This window comes from Dermacentor silvarum, chromosome 6, assembly GCF_013339745.2.
Source record: "Dermacentor silvarum isolate Dsil-2018 chromosome 6, BIME_Dsil_1.4, whole genome shotgun sequence".
Taxonomy (NCBI): Eukaryota; Metazoa; Arthropoda; class Arachnida; order Ixodida; family Ixodidae; genus Dermacentor; species Dermacentor silvarum.
The window spans coordinates 178681336-178700825 of NC_051159.1; the positions used below are offsets into that span (position 1 = coordinate 178681336).

Consider the following 19490-nt stretch of genomic DNA (forward strand, 5'->3'; position numbering starts at 1 on the left):
AAGCGTCGCTCAGAAGATCGAACGAGCACGCTGACGTGGTGCAACAGTAGACATGTACGCCATCAGCCAGCCTGCACAAGTGCGCGCCCTGTCCGCGCTTGTCCTTGGTGTGAGTCTGCGCTCTCGTCCCCCGTCTGGTGTTACAGGCTGTCAGTCCAGCAGCGCTATATACGCGTACTTGAAAGGCGAGCCCTCGTCTCTCTCACTGAGCCTTGATCCGTCGTCCTGCGCTAAATGAAACCTTGTTGACACGCCTGTCGGGTTGTGTGACGCGGACGAAGTGCGACAGAAGACTGGGCTTAGCTGTGAACTGCATACACCGACTGCGTTGCACGCTGCCTCACCAATAACGTGCAGCGCTGTGAAAATTGGAACCGTGCCAGCAAATCACAGATTAATTTTGCAAAGACGTCCATATATACACATTATATTAGATTAGAATTCATTGAATTAGAATTCTTCCAATGTTTTAACTATGTCATCGAAATTGCTGATGATATTACCCTGCTTATCTTTCAGTGCATACATCTTGCCTTCTCATATGCCAAGCTTTCTTCTCACTGATTTCATGCTGCGTCCGTATTTTACTGCTTTCACAATCTTTTCCATGTTATAATTTCGAATATCCCTTAGTTTATTCTTGCTGATCAGTTTTGACAGTTCAGAGAATTCTATCTGATCTCTTGAGTTTGACACTTTCATGACTTATTAGGTGCTTTGTTACTTGGGAGAGCTATACCTACTGGTTGCCTTGGTGCTGCTTCTGAGATCAGCCCAGTTACGGTTTCATTCATTACCTCTACGTTGTCTTCATCTTCCTGTTCTAAAGCTCCGTATTTGGTTGCGAGCACCAGCCTGAATTGGTCTGCTTTTACTCTTACAGTAGCAATTGAAGTGGGAGGTAAGGCACCAAGGCAACAGTTAGGTAAGCTCTCCCAAGTAACAAAGAACCTAATAAAGAAACGGCAAAGCATGGAAGCGTCAAACTCAAGAGATTAGATATAATTCGCTGAACTGTCAAAACTGATCAACAAGAAGAAAGTAAGGAATATTCGAAATTATAACGTGAGAAAGATTGAGGAAGCCGTAAAATATGGACGCAGCATGAAATAAGTAAGAAGAAAGCTTGGCATAGGACAAGGCAAGATGTGTGCACTGAAAGATAGGCAGGGTAATGTCAGCAATTTCGATGACATAAAAGTAGCGGAAGAATTCTATACTGACCTGTACCCAGAGCAGCCAAGCTACTTTCATTCGAAGTAGCCAAGCTACTTTCATTCGGCAGGCATTGATGAACAGGATACAGAGGCTCCTTCTATAACTAGGGATGAAGTTAGAAGGGCCTTGCAAGACACGACCAGGGGAAAAGTTGCTGGAGAAGTTGGAATAACAGTCGATTTAATCAAAGATGGAATAGATATCATGTTTGAAATGCGGCCCTTTATACGCAATGCCTCACGACATAAAGTGTACCAGAAAGCTGGAAGATCAGCAACATTATACTAATCCATAAGAAGGGAGACATTAAAGAATCGAAGAATTATAGACCGACTAGCTTGCTTTCAGTATTGCATAAAATATTAACCAAGATAATTTCCAATAAAATCAGGGCAACACTTCACTTCAGTCAACCAAGAAAACAGGCTGGCTTCAGGAAGGGATATTCTACGATTGAGCATATGCAAGTCATCAATCAGGTGATCTAGAAATCCGCGGAGTACAATCGACCTCTCTATATGGCTTTAATAGACTATGAAAAAGTATTTGATTCAGTAGACATACCAGCAGTTATCGAGGCATTGCGTTACCAAGGAGTACAGGATGCATACGTGAATATATATTGGCAAATATCTACAAGAATTGCACAGCAACCTTGGTTCTCCCCAAGAAAAGTAGAAAGTTACCTATCAAGAAAGGGGTCAGGCAAGGAGACACAATCTCACCAATGCTATTCACTGGATGCTTAGAAGAAGTATTCAATCTCTTAGACTGGGAAGGCTTAGGAGTGAGAATCAACGGCGAATATATCAGCAACCTTCGGTTTGCAGATGACATTGTCCTATTCAGCAACAATGGGGACGAATTACAGCAAATGATTGAGGACCTCAACCGAGAAAGTGTAAGAGTGGGGTTGAAGATTAATATACAGAAGACAAACAATGTTCAATAGCCTGACAAGGGAACAAGAATTCAGGATCGCCAGTCAGCCTCTAGAGTCTGTAAAGGAGTACGTTTATCTAGGTCAATTACTCACAGGGGACCCTCATCATAAGAAATTTACAGAAGAATAAAATTGGGTTGGAGTGCATACGGCAGGAATTGCCAAATCCTGACTGGGAGCTTACCACTGTCGTTGAAAAGAAAAGTGTACAATCATTGCATTCTACTGGTGCTAACATATGGGGCAGAAACTTTTAACAAAGAAGCTCTAGAACAAGTTGAGGACCGCCGATATATACTATATAAAGTGCACTTTACTTTGCCCGTGTGGCACGGGTATAAGATACTAACAAACGAAAAGTGCCTTAAGAACATTTTCACGAGTCCACCGAGACTGGTCAATCGCCGCTCCCTGTATGTTTTGCTCTCCTGCGCCATTGTTTCGCAAGTGAATCGCGCTTGGTGATGTCCTGAGCGCGCAGTTCCAGCCTCCTAATGTGCATGGGTTTCAATCGACGTCGCTCAGGCGTCACCGCTCGGACTTTGCAACCGGTGTGATTAAACTTTTAAGCAGTGCACGAAGTGAAAATCACGGACAAGTCTGCGCTCCGTTGGGAGCAAGCCTCTTGCGAACAATCCATTTATGCTTCTCGAGTGACTTAACGTGCCCAGCTGCCTATAGTGTGACAGTGCGTATTTCGGCCACGTGAAAAGCGACGCACAATGAGCTCGACCACAGGTCTTGCCGCTAGAATTCGCCATATATTTCGAACTGTTCAAACTGTCTATTACAGTGCGGCAAGTCGACTGCAGTTGTCTTTAGGGCAGAGCCGGCAAAGGGAATAGCCGTGCTTTCTTTACTGCGTGACCCAGCAGAAATACCCCCCCCCCCCCCTTCCCCCTCGTCTATTTATCCTCGCATCCCCGTGGCTAGCCAGAGCGTGCACAATGATCCGAGGCCAGCGGGCGCGCAGCTGGTGGTCTACCCCTCTCCCGCGCCCTTTCCCTCGTCTCATCGCTTTCCTGCATTCCGCTCACCTCGGCCGTAATTAAATTTGGCGCCGCTGCGCGCGCCCAGCACTGCCCTTTTGTTGGGGCGGCCGGGGTGCTCGCGCCAAGACAGAAACGGCGCCCGCTCCGATGTTATGTCCTCGAAAGTATATGCCGCAGCAGTAGCCGCCGCTGCTGCTGCTGTTGGCGCTCGCGTTGGTGCCCAGCGCTTGCCTCTCTTGGTGGTGGCATAGTGGCACGCGTCAGGCCGCCGCCTTTCCTCCGTTGTTGCGTGACAGCGCAGCGCGCGATGTTCTAATTGATTCCCGACCCTTTCGCCTCCGTGCCCGCACGGTTTGGGTCTTCCAGAGAACGTTCAGCCGCAGCGGCGAGAGCAGAAAGAAACAAGCGCCGTCCGTGAGAATAGCACAGAAGGACGCCCTGTCTGCTCTCCACACGAGGCGTTCGCATCTTTCTTCGCTTTCTCGGCTGGTTGAAAATTATTCGCGTCCACTCAATTACCGCACTACACCTCCGATGTGAAGAGCTGGAAATGTGTCGTGGAGAACCGGAATATAAGTAGGCGGGACGAGCATAAATAACACACTCGTCGGTGCAGTGCGACAGGAGATCCGCGTTGGGCCGCGATGAACTTTGGAGCGAAATTGACGACGTTTAATGTAAGGCGCTGGCATAATTTTGACTATCTGAGGATTCTTTCTTTCTTTCTTTCTTTCTTTCTTTCTTTCTTTCTTTCTTTCTTTCTTTCTTTCTTTCTTTCTTTCTTTCTTTCTTTCTTTCTTTCTTTCTTTCTTTCTTTCTTTCTTTCTTTCTTTCTTTCTTTCTTTCTTTCTTTCTTTCTTTCCTTCTTTTTTCTTTCTTTCTTTCTTTCTTTCTTTCTTTCCTTCTTTTTTCTTTCTTTCTTTCTTTCTTTCTTTCTTTCTTTCTTTCTTTCTTTCTTCTTTCTTTCTTTCTTTATTTATTTATTATTTATTTATTTATTTATTTATTTATTTATTATTTATTTATTTATTTATTTATTTTGCAGTACTGCCAGTCTCACTTCAAGACCATAGCAGGCGGGCATATGACTGAATGATGTCCGATTTATACGATGAAGAAAGGAGCATGTAGACATGCATAAAAATATCTCAATATGCACAGGTTTGACAAGCAGGTTAAATGTACGCATTTATAACAATAACTGTGTCCACATACTATAAATGAAAAATACAAAGTAGCATGCTCAGTACTCCTGCTAAATTTTAGTACGAAATTTTAAAAAGTTACAAAAAGAAAAAGGTAACTTGCCGCCAGTTCCCACTGGCGACAAGTTAACTTGAGGCTCTTGCGGCCGCACGATGAGCACATGGTTGCACTGTCTTTCAGGTAGTCCCGAAGTACGATTTCCCCTGTTCTAGAAGTGATGATCCATGTGTAGTGCTGCTACCTGGCCCACTGATGAGAGCATTATGTTTTTTTCTGTCCGTAGAATGTTGTTGCTGTTATCTGGTGACGTCGAGACCAATCCTCGTCCCGATATGTTACAACAAACACTATCGCAATTGATCGCAGGGCAGAAAAAAATTCGTTCCGAGACATCTTCTTGGACAGCCAAATTTGCTTCCATCGAAGAAAGGCTAAATAGGCTTGAGACGTCAGTATTACCAGTAACAGAAGTGATTCCGCGCATTCAGGAACTTGAAAATTTTCAACTGTCGCTCATATTACAAACCTGGTATTGAAGCTGGAGAGTCGGTCTGGCGATCTTGAAAACAGGTCTCGTAGAAATAATCTTGTTGTGTACGGACTACCTGAACCCCATTCTGAGCCCTCCGGGCAACTGCTTGGTGCGTTCACAAACTTAATATCTGGTGAACTTGGTGTTCAGTGTGCAGACATTGAACGTTGGCACTGGTTTATGGCACGTAGAGGTGATAAACCAAGCCCTGCTATCTTCAATTTTTTTTATTACAGGTCAAAGCTTGCAATATTAAAGAATGCCCGAAAGCTTAAAGGAACAGAAATATATATAAAGTAAGACTTCTCTGAACGATGTTCGAAAGATACGCCAAGCTCTTTGGAGACTTTCTGTAAAGCAAAGGAAAAATGCCACTGCGGTTCGTCTGCAATATGATCCACTGCTGATAGACAATGTACATTATAGGCTGAGTAAAGCAGGTGATTCCATCATTAAAACCAAAAAGCAAACCTCTGCAGTACATGGAACTTGACTGCATTGCGATACTAATTCCTTAACAAAATTGAAGGCTTTCATCACTTCGTTGCATGTTATCATCCTTTTGTGATTTGCGTGACTGAAACGTGGCTTGGTGAACACATCTTAGATTCTGAAATTTTACCGCCAGGTTACAGCGTCCTCAGGAACGATAGAAGTGGCCGGCGCGGTGGTGGAGTGGCACCCTTTGTGAACCAAGGTATTCAGTTTACAGTATTGCCTGACGTTCCTAACTGCGAGTCTGTATGGTGCAAAATCAGGCTTCGCAGTCGCACTTTGGCTGTAGGGGCTGTTTATCGACCCTCTGACACAGATTTTAGTGTCTTTTTCTGATCTTACTGATTGTATAACCAAACACAAACTCAACTGTTGTAAAATGTTAGTTGCTGGTGACTTCAACACACCTGACATAGATTGGCCAACGCTATCTGCAAGTGACCGTTACAAAGTCATTTTTGATTATTTGATTAACATGACTATTTCTTTCGATTTGACGCAAATTGTGAATTCCGCAACCGCCGAAAGCTCAATTTTAGATCTTGTTTTCATAAATGAGCAAGGAGGGCGGGAAAATGAGAAAGACAGGAGGCATGGAGGTTAACCAGAATAACGTCCGGTCATAAATGAGCAACTTAGACACAATTACAGTCATAGCCATAAATGAGCAACTTAGACAAAATGGCTATGACTGTAATATTGTTCAAAGCCTGTCGGACCATAAGGATGTCACTGTTTATTTGAATTTAGCAACTGTGCCTAAGCTTCATCAGACATCAGACTGTATTAAACTTTGAGCGTGCCGATGACAACTACATAACTGAGTTACTCGCAAGCTCTTTTGATGAGTTTTTGAGCTGCGCCAACCATTCGTTTGTTGACCTGTTAGTGAACCGTTTTTGCTCAATTGTCTATCAATGTATCACTGATTATATTCCAACCAAGTGTGTAAAGCGCAATCCCAAGCACCCGTGGTACAGACGTGAGATTATATACACTTGATTCGTCGCATCCGGCGTCTCCGCAAACAACCCTTTGCTAACAGTACAATGAAAGCTTCAGTATTGTCTACACTTAAAAACAACTTAAAATCTGCTATGACAAATGCGAAAAGTTTCTCTTTTAATAGCACTGTAATTTTTCCTTAAAAACAAACCATCAAAGTACTGGCAAATCATCAGTCCACCAAGTGAGAGCTCTTCTTCATTCATTATTGCCAACCAACCATGCTCAGATAATCTTAGCATAACTGAAGCATTTAATAACTACTTTAAATCAGTGTTCACCTGTGATTATGGACGCACCCACACGTCTTGCGCACTGTTTCTTCGTCATCCCCTTTTCTATAGTATATAGCTGGTGTACATAACCTTATACTCAAGATCGACACTATGAAAAGTACTGGGCCAGATAATTAATATACCAGATATGTTCTTGCGGCAATATTCTGAATAGAGCTCTCGGTATTTATCCCTAATTTTTTCAATGTCTGTGGAATCATCGACTGTTCCAATACTCTGGAAATGTGCTAAGGTTGTTCGCATTCACAAAGACGGCAATAAGCAGGTAATGCCTAACTATAGACCTATTTCTTTAATATCAACATCTTGCAAACTATTGGAACACATTATTCATAAATATATAATTGAATACTTATCTGAACATAATATTCTCCCGCAAGTTCAACATGACTTCGGTTCTGGATTCTCGACGGTAACACAACTTCTAGAATTATCCTATGACATTGCATCCACGCTTAACCTTAGAGGACAGCTTGATGCCATTTTCATTGATTACAGTAAAGCTTTTGATACAGTGTGCCATAACAAACTCCTCATTAAACTCAAGGCAATAATTTATCATTCTAAACTACTAGGTTGGATACAGGACTACCTAGGTACAAGAACCCAGTTTGTTGCACCTAACCATGTTCACTCATCTCGTGTCAATGTTACATCTGGTGTACCACAGGGGTCTTTCTTGTGTCTATTGCTGTTTGTTGTCTATGTAAATGATGTCGTTGAAGTAATTGCAGGAACTTCTGTTAAAATAAGACTATATGCTGATGACTGCGTCCTTTCTTCAACTATATATATATATATATATATATATATATATATAACCAGTACTCATGATCAGTTAAGAGTTCAATGACGTCTTGGCCGTTTTTGCGAATGGAGCAGAACGTGGCAAATTTAACTTAAGTTTAAGAAAGCAGTTAAAATTACATTTTCAAATAAAAAAACAACCATTACAATCTACATATTTTAATGAAGCGCACAAGCTTGCAAGCGTCCACACGTTCAAATACCTTGGTGTTACTTTCTCCCCTGATCTGAAATGGCATGCTCACATAAAATGTATAACCAACAAGGCGTTGAGCAAATTTTATTTTCTTAAAAGAAACTTACGAGGTGCAACTAAAGAATGTAAATTAACGGCATACAGATCACTAATAAGGCCTCTACTTGAGTATGCGTTGGTGGTGTGGTCACCTCATCATTCCAAAAACATAGACATGCTTGAGTCTATTCAGAAAAAAAGCAATAAGCTTTATATATAATCGTTATGACCGCCATTTCTCACCGACATCACATGCTAGTAAGCTGCTACTAAACCCTCTGGCCCATAGACGTACTTGTGACCGTGTTGTTCTACTACATAAAGTTGCTCATGGGAAAACTTATGTCAATGCACCTATCGTTTTCACTAACTCTTCTTCTCGGCCCACCAAAAGAAGTCATCGTCTTAACATTCTTCCTTTGAATTCATCGATCGACTGTTTTAGGTTTTCCTTTTTTTCCACATACAATTAAGATTTGAAATTGCCTTGAGGGGTCCTTGCGCGAGCTATCGAGTGATTAATTCGCAGACCAATTGCCTAATTATGTTCGTTAATCAACTAGCTCTCCCTGATATAGCTTTTTCTATATTGTTTGTTTTCTTTTTTGCAACTAAAATGCATTCTTCAATTGATTGAAATATGTATGTACTCACTCCTGCAATATCTTGCTATGCAAGATGGCAGTATATGTAAATAAATAAAAAATAAATAAACCGAACCCACAATATTCGTCTCACCGCTTTACTTTATCTTTTCGTGCACTTTCAATTACCTTTTTCTTCATTATTTTCTACATTTAAATTTGAACCACAGCGAATTACCACTACGCTTCCCTTGGCTTCGTTGCCTGCTAGCCTTTATACGGTCGTGATTAACACAAACCGAGCCCCTCTATATCGCTTTTCCTCGCATATCCGTCAGTTGCACTTCGCTCATCGAAGAGTCAGGACGTGTGTCGCGTGAGCTCCCGAACAACACTTTGCAATGTCGTGAACACGGTTTAAATCATGGATCCGGAATCTCAGAGACGTTCGACATAAATGCCGCTACATCACCATTTATTTTTTATTCGTTTTATTTCTTAACTCGGCGCCCATTTGAAAGCGGCTACAACCTCCGGAAACGAACCCACGTCTACACGCTCAGCAACAAAGTACGCTCTAGTCCACTGGGCGACCACGCTCGGTCGTGACGAGCATTATTTCAGTATAATCTCGATGACGAAAATCATTATAGAAGTGCGAGGCTCTATCACTTGTAATGAACGTTCTTGTGACTTTTTTGTGTGATGGTTCTTGCAACAATTGCAAAGTAGGCTTCCAGTCGCAAGCCACTTATTACGGATAACCATTCGTGGGACTGGATGGTCGAGGTACGGAAACCACTGGTCCAAACCAGGGCACAAATGGAAATACGACTGGTATTCAGGAAATGAAAAGAAAATAATTGCATAGACACCGGCAACTATTTCATTCACTTAATTAAATTACTGCAAATGTCAGTTAAAATCCCAACTCATCTGGCTTTAAAAGTCGATACATTATCACTGTCTTAAATGTCACTCAGCAAAGTGTCGTCGCCATATCGTGTCGCTGTCGAGCCACCTTCATCGTCATGACGTTAGTTTCGCGCCATTGCTGTCGTTGCCATTATGCCCGTCGTTGTGGTGTTGTTAATTTCTTCGAAGTGCCGATCCCTCTACCCAGCTTGAAGGTATGGGACCGATCGACGGACGAAGACCCTGTGCATGCTGCTCGCAGGAGAATTGCAGTCGAGCAGTCGAGCTTTCCCGCACGTACAGTTTGTCTTGTGGAGAAGCTCAATTGTAGAAAAAACATACATGTTTTAAGTTTTAATTATTCAGGTTTTTCGCAAATAACGTAATTCCTCAAGCCGGCTTCCCGGAAACGCGATACACCGTCACGTATTACGATGTTGAGCTCTGTGGAGAAGCTCGTTTTCAGAATCACAAATGTCTCGCTCGTACATTCAAGCTTTAATTGTAATCCCCTTGATTTTGAATTTTCATTCAAAATCAAGCGGATTACAACTTCGTTATTCACATTTCGTTTCACTACTGCGCAGAACGGAGAGATGAGGGTGGAGAACAATTTGTACTTGTTCAGACAACCTCTTCATTATGGCACAATTACTTTTATTAAACTTTTAGCTTTTTGCAATAGCAGTTATAAACTCGAGGTGCGTTCACGCCTTCGGTGCTGTGATGCCTTGGTAGCGAAGGTGCAAGAGAAGTGCAGTGCGTTTGCCTGCAAAAATGACAAAGCCAAGTGAGCGCACCCTCAACAGTGTCTGCAGTGGCGCCAGGGCAGCGTTCTGCCTTCCGCTGCTGGCATCATCGTTGTGCGTTCCTGCTGTGCGTAACCACAACGCGCGTATCAGTAGTCTGGGCGAAACGGACACTATATAGCTGAAGCTAGAAACGCTGGCGATTTTACTGCGACAGCAATTATATGGATACTCCAAGCGAATTTTCGCCGTCGCCGTGGGACTCCACATATATTCAGGTATATGCATGCTATAAGCTTATCCATACCCTATTTGCGAGTTATAATGCTACACTATTCAATCACTAAAGTTGATCATACCAGGTCTTACGTTCTTGAATAAAATATTCCTCAGAATTTCGAGAATGACAGCCCACAAACAAATGTTATGAAACATAACATTCACAGTGCATACCTTTTATCTTAAATGTTCTCAGACTATTAAGTATTAAAAGTGCAAAACAATATCAGTGCTCAAATCTGAAAAAGCTGTAATTTTACTAGGTACGGCTCATTACAGGCAGCGTAGTGGTGCCTGTGCTATATCATTACAGGCCACACAGCGTGTTAAAGCTTTTAGGGGTACCAGAAATTTTGGTGCAACTGCGTATGTCGCGTCCGCGTTGGTCAGACAAGCGTATAGTTAGAACACTGTCCGAGATGTTCGAGCACAAGGCTAAGCCTTGCTATCGCAGTCAGTGCTTCGTCTTTCGGTCGAAAGTGACTTTTTTTTTTCGGCGCTCTTCCTCAGTGCCAGCGTTGTGAGACGCCTTGTAGCCGCCAGGGCGCTGTTTCTGCTGCGTTGCACAGGTTACCGCGCTTGTTGCGTCACCGCCAATATGTCGCCCCCACGTATTCTTAGAACACTGTCTGAGGATGCTCAACGCAATGATAAACCTTTCTAACGCTTTTAATGCTTCTCCCTTCGGGCGAAACTGCCCAATTTTTTACACATCGTGAACGAGCCAAAAGGAAGCTCTGGCAGCCTTGCAAATTTTGTGAAAGCAACATTAGATTGTTCCTTGCAAAAAGAAGCTCATTTGAAAGAAAGCAAGGTGGAAAGATATAAATGCTAATGAAACGAAAAAATGCAGCAGATCCAACGAGTTGGAATCTCCTCGTATATATAGCGAAGCTTTGTGTGAGTGCATAAAAAGTCGAAACACGAGTACGCGCGCGCACACGCGCACACACAACACACACACACACACACACACGCACACACACACACACACACACACACACACACACACACACACACACACACACACCACACACACAAGCGTGGGCACTCCCAAATTATACCGATCCTTTTGTTAAGCGGAGTTGCTGACTACTAGCGAGTACGACGGGCGCCTTGAACGCATCGTGGTTTCAGAGGCAGCATGCGCATACGTACGTGGCGCAATTCGAATTTAGTCTATCCGCAACAAGCGTTTACTACCTCATTACCGTGCAGCTGAGGATGCGCGAAGGCGATAGCTTTCTGGTTCTTTTTCTTTCTCCCCATGGCCGGCGCCGCCGCTGCCGTGGTTGCGCGGAGGCGAGCGCCATCTGGTGGTAGTGCAAGGAATCGGCGCGCGTACTCCACTGTGATTGGTTGGCCTATTCGGCAAGAGAACAGCCAGGCGCCGCAGCCCCCCCGGTCACGAAACCCGGCGACCTTCGCAAAGAAAAGCTTCGCTTTTAACACTGTCATCCACCTGAATGTATCACGAATATACAAAAGGAAACTCATACGGGTTAAAGAACGTTTCGCAGTTGAGGAAATATTTATCTCGGTTTGGACAAATTTCGGGTGGATGACAATTCCACCTTGCGGGATTCCGCAGAACTGATTTACCATAAATGCACAAAAGTGCAAAAGCAAACGTCTCAATTAGGTTCTTTTTGTCTTTTAAAGTTCATAGAAGTTTCCTTATTCCTCCGACGAACCAGGACTCATTAAAGTTATTTCCTCCTCCTCCTTATAGCTAAATGTACACAGGGCCAGAAACATCCAAGCTGAACTGAGCCAATAAAGACATAGCGTCCGCTTTGTGGTGATGGTGCACTATCGATGGTTGTATCACTATCGAGCTATCAATGATATAAAAGACACAAATTATTTATAGTATCATCGATTGTGCAAAATCGCGCAAAGTACCCCATGTAATTACTGCAACGTAAATTTGTCGGCATTTTGCTGCATATTCCGAGTCGCTCCCTATGCAAACTGCGGTAACGATCATATAGCGTTATGCGTTCTTGCAGTGCGTGCGTCACCAAGCTCTGCAGACAGATACCCCTGGGCACCACGACTGCGGAGTTTTTAAATGGTCTACAGCTTTCCATGCTGATAGTATCAGGTCACGCGACATGTTTCACCAGTACCTGGAGTTGCAACCCTAGGCAAGGAACGACAACTCCGTGTAACTATTGAGGACAAGCTAAAGCTCCACAACGCTACTTGCTGAAGTTGCTATATGAAGTATACTTGTATACTTATACGCGTTCTTGCAACGTCATTAGCAGCAGAACGCATCTTTTCAGCCACTGGGTATACATAATTTCAAACAGGAGGAGTGGACTGAAGGGCAAGAAAGTTGACACGGCAGAAAATAAGTGATCGCGAAAAAAAAGACCAAAAAAAGAACGTTATAGATGTGTATAACTGCGCTGCAACAAATTTTAATCCCATATTTATGTTTGAAAACAGCATAAACAAATTATTTTTTCTGGTCTCGTGTCTTTGAGTGTGAATAAGAGTAAGAGTCAGAAATGTATGGAAGTTTCACAATGAAGATAAACATTTTATTTGTTTCGAGAAAATATTGTTGCAAAAATGCATGAACCTCAGTGCTACTGATGGTAAATTATCGCAAAAACGTTTGGTAATATCACTATCTAACAACTAAAAAATCCGGCAGATCCCACGTCCTGTGGGAATCGATGTTACGCGAAGCAGTGTGTGGGGAGCCTACCAAGTTAGCGAAACGACCATGAGAGCACCAAGACGTAGGCGGCTGTTTCATGACCTTTTTCGCTGAGTCATCGTCATTTATGCTGAATCATGCTCATGACTATGACTACTGCCAGCATCCTTTAGTGTTTCCCTCACTTGGTACCCACGTCCGAACCCCATTTCAGTGGTTTTTAAGTGGTAATCTTTTTCGCTGAGTCATTGTCTTGACCTACATGGCACGCATATCATGACATTTGTCATGACCTATCAGTTATGTTCGTCATACACTCCTGTCATACCATGCCAATTTTGGTACCTACCAAGTTAACGAAACGACCATGAGAGCACCAAGACGTAGGCAGCTGTTTCATGACCTCATGGCACGCATATCACGACATTTGTCATGACCTATCAGTTATGTTCGTCATAGACTCCTATCATACAATGCCAATTTTGGTACCTACCAAGTTAACGAAACGACCATGAGAGCACCAAGACGTAGGCAGCTGTTTCATGACCTCATGACACGTATGTCATGACGTCATTTATGTTCGTCATGTACTCTTGTCATAGTTTGCCAATTTTGGTACATACCAAGTTGATGAAACGACCATGAGAGCACAAAGACGTAGGCGGATAGAGATATAGAGATATAGAGAGATAGAGAGAGAGATATAGATAGATAGATATAGAGAGAGAGATATAGATAGATAGATATAGAGAGTGAGTGAGTGAAATAACTTTTATTACAGGTCCGGCGCGGACGCGAACTCGTCGCGCACCCGGCTAGTCCCACGTCGGGACCGGCAGGTCTAGCCCACCAGCCCGGTCGCGGGCACACCGGACAGCCAGGATTTGCTTGTCTAGAGCGGGGCTACGCAGAAGCGAGTCCCACTCATCCTTGCTGAACTTGGGGTATCTCGACCCGCACTCCCAGAGCATGTGTGCTAGAGTGGAGGTCTGCCCACAGGATGGGCAGGTGTCGTCGCGATATACGTCAGGGTAAACTTCGTGCAGAACGGCCAGACACGGATATGTGCCGGTCTGTAAAAGTCTAAGCGAAACAGCTTGCGCCCTATTCAATTTGAGGTGAGGGGGTGGAAAGACCCTTCTGGACATGTAGAAAAATTTTGTCACCTCGTTGTGAGTAACGGGAGCATCCCTGTGGCCGTAGGGGGGAGGGGTGTCGGCTCTCCTTACAGAGGAAGCGCGGTCGGTGAGGTCGCGCGCAGCCTCGTGAGCAGACTCATTGAGGTTCGGGGGAGCACCCTCCACCGACCCTACGTGAGCGGGAAACCAGTGAATCGAATGATGCGTGAGAGCATCCGGATTGGAGACGCTAAGAAGACGAGCAGCCTGCTCGGCGATGCGACCCTTCTGAAAAGCCCTAACTGCCGTTTTGGAATCGCTGTAGATCTCAGACCCACGACCGTCTAGCAGGGCGAGGGCGATGGCGGCTTGCTCGGCGACTTCGGGGTCTGAAGTGCGAATTGAAGCGCTATTGGAAAGCTTGCCGCTGGAGTCGACCACGACGACGGCAAAGGTCTTTCCATCGCTGTACTCCGCGGCGTCGACGAAGCGTGCTCTGATGCCTTGTTGATAGATCTGTTTCAGAATTGCTACTGCTCTCGCCTTGCGTCTGCCCTCGTTGTGGACGGGATGGACGTTTCGAGGCACGGGGGCCACTTTGAACTTGTCTCGAATGCACCTAGGGATCGGGGTACTGACCCTCGAAGATACCACAGGAGGGTAACCCAGCTCTTCGAGGATGCGTTTACCTGCCGCTGTGGTGGTCAGGCGAGCGAGTTGCGCGCGTTCTTGGGCTTCGGCAATCTCCTCGGCGGTGTTGTGTACCCCCAGCTTGAGGAGATCTTCGGTATGGGTCCTAATGGGTAGCCCGAGAGCCCTTTTGACTACTTTGCGGATGAGAGCATTGAGCTTGTCTCGCTCCGCTCTGAGCCAGTTGTGCATAGAAATCGTGTACGTGAAGTGGCATAATACGAAGGCGTTGATAAGGGTGAGGAGATTGGCTTCCTTCATGCCTCTGTGTCTGTTTGCGATTCTGCGAACGAGGCGGAAGGCGTTGTCCGTCTTTGCGATGATCTTGCGGAGAGCCGTTCCGTTCCCGCCGTTGAATTCGACAAACATGCCCAGGACCCGAATGACGTCGACCCTGGGTATCACCCCTCCATCACAAGTGTGAAGACAGATGTTGCTTTCGGAGACTGGCTTCCAATCGTTCGGTCTTCTTCCCTTCTCTTTTCTGTAAAGCAGAAGCTCCGACTTGGCGGGGGAGCACCGAAGTCCGGTGGGGCGGAGATACTCCTCGATCACGTCGATCGCCTCCTGCATGGCTTCTTCGACTCTGCCCTCGCATCCCCCGGCGCACCAGATGGTAATGTCGTCGGCGTAGATGGTGTGCTTGACGTCCTCAACGCATGCCAACCTCTCGGAAAGACCAATCATACAGATGTTAAATAGTGTGGGGGAGATTACGGCGCCCTGAGGAGTGCCCCGTGCTCCGAGGGGCACATCTTCGGAGCGGAAGTCTCCAATGCGAAGATTGGCCTTCCTGTCCGTTAAAAAAGAGCTTACGTAGCTGTGGAATCTGGAACCGAGACCTAGGTCTGAAATGGTCTTGACGATAAAGGCGTGGAGCACGTTGTCGAAAGCCTTCTCGAGGTCCAGACCGAGCAGAGCCTTGACGTCTCTGGAACGGCCGTCCACGATCTGATGCTTGATTAGTTTCATTGCATCCTGCGTCGAGAGTCCGGCGCGGAACCCGATCATGTTGTACGTGTAAACGTCGTTGTCTTCGAGGTACCCGTTGAGTCTGTTGAGGACGACGCGCTCCATGACCTTGCCGACGCAGGAGGTTAGAGAAATCGGCCTCAGGTTCTCGATGTTCGGGGCCTTGCCGGGCTTGGGAATCAGCACCGTGCAGGCCGACTTCCATTCTGCAGGAACCACGCCGCTCTTCCAGGACTCGTTGATCTTCTCGGTGAGAAAGACAATCGACGGGTCGTCGAGGTTTCTCAACATTCTGTTGGTGACTCCGTCCGGACCCGGCGCAGACTTGCGGTTGAGCGCGAAGATGGCCTGTCTGACCTCGGCAACGGAGAAGTCTTCGTCCAGCTCGGGGCGAGGAGGAGATATAGAGAGAGAGAGATATAGCGATATATAGAGATAGAGAGATATAGCGATATATAGAGAGAGATAGAGAGATATAGATATAGATATATAGATAGAGAGATATAGATAGAGATAGAGAGATATAGATAGAGATATATAGATAGAGATAGAGATAGAGAGATATAGATAGAGAGATAGAGATAGAGAGATATAGATAGAGAGATATAGATAGAGATATATAGAGAGAGATATAGAGATATATATAGAGAGAGATATAGATATATATATATATATATAATAGATATAGATAGATATAGATAGATAGATAATAGATAATAGATAGATAATAGATATAGATAGATAATAGATATAGATAGATAGATATACATAGATATAGATAGATATACATAGATATAGATAGATAGATATACATAGATATAGATAGATAGATAGATAGATAGATAGATAGATAGATAGATAGATAGATAGATATACATAGATATAGATAGATAGATAGATAGATAGATAGATAGATAGATAGATAGATAGATAGATAGATAGATAGATAGATAGATAGATAGATAGATAGATAGATAGATAGATAGATACTGAATGTTCGCCAAGAAATGCTTCGCATTTAAAAGCTATCGATAGCACTATCAAGAGCAAACGTTAATTAACTTGTAGAAACGATGCAACCCAGCCTTTAAGACGCAAACACCAGGAGAGAAGTAGACGGACACTATGAATACTGCAATACTATCAATAGCTTTTGACGTGAAACGTCCTTAAAATCGGTCAGAAAGGGTCGCTTGCTATAAGCCGCATGTTGATCAAAAACCTCGGTCCAAAGAGCAAGGCACAGCTGACTAATCACAGCTGAGTGATTAGAACGAAAAAAAATTCCGGTTGGATATCGTGAAACCAAGATGAACCTCATCTACAAAGACAATGGTGATAAGGATAAGACGAGCTCGTACAGACCAGTTACAGTAGCATCGGTGATATACAGAATGGCAATGCAAGCCATAAAATTAAAACTGTCGTAGTGGCTGGAGAAAATGATGTACTGGGGGAACTACAGAGTGGGTTCAGGCCAGGCAGACGCTTAGAGGATAACATGTTTGTACTAAGTGCATAGATATTTCAGTAGCTCAGAATAGACCTTTATCGATAGCCTTTCTAGATATTAAAGGAGCCTACGACAACGTATAGACAGGGAATTGTTATGGGATATTATTAAGCACGAAGGCATAAATGAGGATTTCGTAGAGCTGCTGAGGGAGATATATAGAGACAACCGAGTACAAGTTGTATGGGAAGGTCGAAAAGGTAATGAAGTGGTGGGAATTCTCCAAGGACTGAAGCAAGGATGTCCTCTGTCTCCATTGTTGTTCACACTTTATGTTAAGGGCATAGAAAGACGACTGGAAAACAGCGAATTAGGGTTTGATTTATCCTACATGTGTAATAGACAAATGGTGCAACAGAAAGTCCCTGCATGGACTGATGTATGCGGACGACATAGTGCTACTAGCACACAATACAAGAGATTTACAGACACTTGTGAATATCTGTGGCGACGCAGCGACAAATCTAGGCCTCAAGTTTAGCACAGAGAAATCGGGAATTATGATCTTTACTGAAGAGACGAGTAATTACGTGGTGTCAATTCAACAGCAAGTCATACCCATAGTCAAGCAACATAAATACCTCGGCGTATACATAAACGAAGCAAAGACTTACTCAAGCACCCACCAAGATAACCTGAAAATAAGGGGGAAGCCGAAAGCAGCAATAATGAAACATATAGCACTGTAGGGCTACAATAAGTATGAGGTGGTGCGTGGAATCTGGAAAGAAGTAATGGTGCCAGCGCTAACGTTTGCAAATGCCATTCTATGCTTAAAATCGGATATCTTGGGTTTGGACGTTAACCAATAATCGGTAGATCTGTTGGCTTAGGAAGCCCACGGTAAAACCACAAATGAGGCAGTGCAGGATGACATGGGTTGAGCCTCTTTTGAAGTCAGAGAAGCACAAAGCAAAATTAGTTTTGAACAAAGACAGGAACATGGATGAAAATAAATGGGCGGCTAAAGTGCACAAGTATCTGTACCTGAAAAGCGCGGACACAGAATGGAGGAAGAGGTCAGGAAAGTTGGCAACCAAGTACAGGGTAATAGAAAGTGTAAATAGACAACCAGTAGTCATCAGAAAGAAAGCGAGAGAAACAGAGACAGTGAATTGGATGAAAAGAATGAAAACAAAAAGGACCATGGAGATATACAAGATTAGAAGAAAATAATTAGACTGAAAAATCTGTACGATAACACAAAGGGCAGTACCTTGCTATTTCAGGCTCGAGCCGGTTGCCTAAGGGGAAAAAAAATTATGGACAATCTCCTCAGGGAATTATCTGAATGCTGCGTAAGCATTTCGTAGTAACGACGTGGTGCTGAGTGCTCACACTCACCACTGCTGGTAATCCTAGCACTGCTCAGCGGCTGCGGTCGTCTTGGCGCCATTACGGTAAATGCGACAGCGCTGCGGCGACACGAACTGCTGCGGAAGGCGGCGCAACGTGAACGGCTGAGGCAAGCAAACTACTGCAGGTGGCGGCGCCAGGTGCGCTGATGACATTCACGATCCGAAGCCACGGCTGCTTCATCGTTCTGGCTTACTAAGGAAGGTGCGCTTAGTACGTGCCTGATTGCACACGTCACGTGGTCACAGAGACGCGCTCGTGCCACTGCTCGCGCGTTCGTCGTCGCCTTCTTCCACAGGTGGCTTGAAAGCGCTTGAAAGCGGAGGACGGACGGACGCTCGGGCAGTTTTCTCGTTGGGTAACCACAGAAATGCTTACGCATTTAAAACATACCGGAGCAAATATTCGGAACTAGATGAGGCATGTGCATGCGGCAGCAAAAATCCGGAGACCACTCAGCAGGTCCTAATGGAATGCGAAGGGATTCCCCCAGTGAGAACCGTAGGTGACGTACACCTCCCAGAAGCGCTTGGATTTAATGTGGACGGACGCATCAACCGGTCAGCAGTCGAGATAATCAAGATACGTTTAGAGTATTGGTGGAAAAAATGCAGGGAAGAGATTGATACGACCGGATCTGTTACAGTCATAGGTAGAGGTACTAGGTAGATTTTGAAGGGGGAAAAAAGATTAACGAGATGTATAGAAAAATGCTAGATAAAAAAACATGTATAGCATACCCGATTAAATCAAGCAGGCTGTGTGACTATTTGTCACCGCCCTTTTTCAAAGGGGGTGCCATTAAACCATCATCATCATAATGTAACGAAAACGTGTTTGTATACTCGCATATATCTTTGCAACCGTACTATACCCACACGCCTTACTTCGGTATCGTTGTGCAGATGAAA

The 19490-nt window shown here is 44.4% G+C and overlaps 1 protein-coding gene across 1 annotated transcript in view; it reads left to right on the forward strand.

Annotated features, from left to right (window-relative positions):
- The window catches only part of LOC119456469 (ubiquitin-60S ribosomal protein L40), a 578246-nt gene that overhangs the window by 329247 nt on the left and 229509 nt on the right, over positions 1 to 19490 (forward strand). The window lies entirely within an intron of this gene.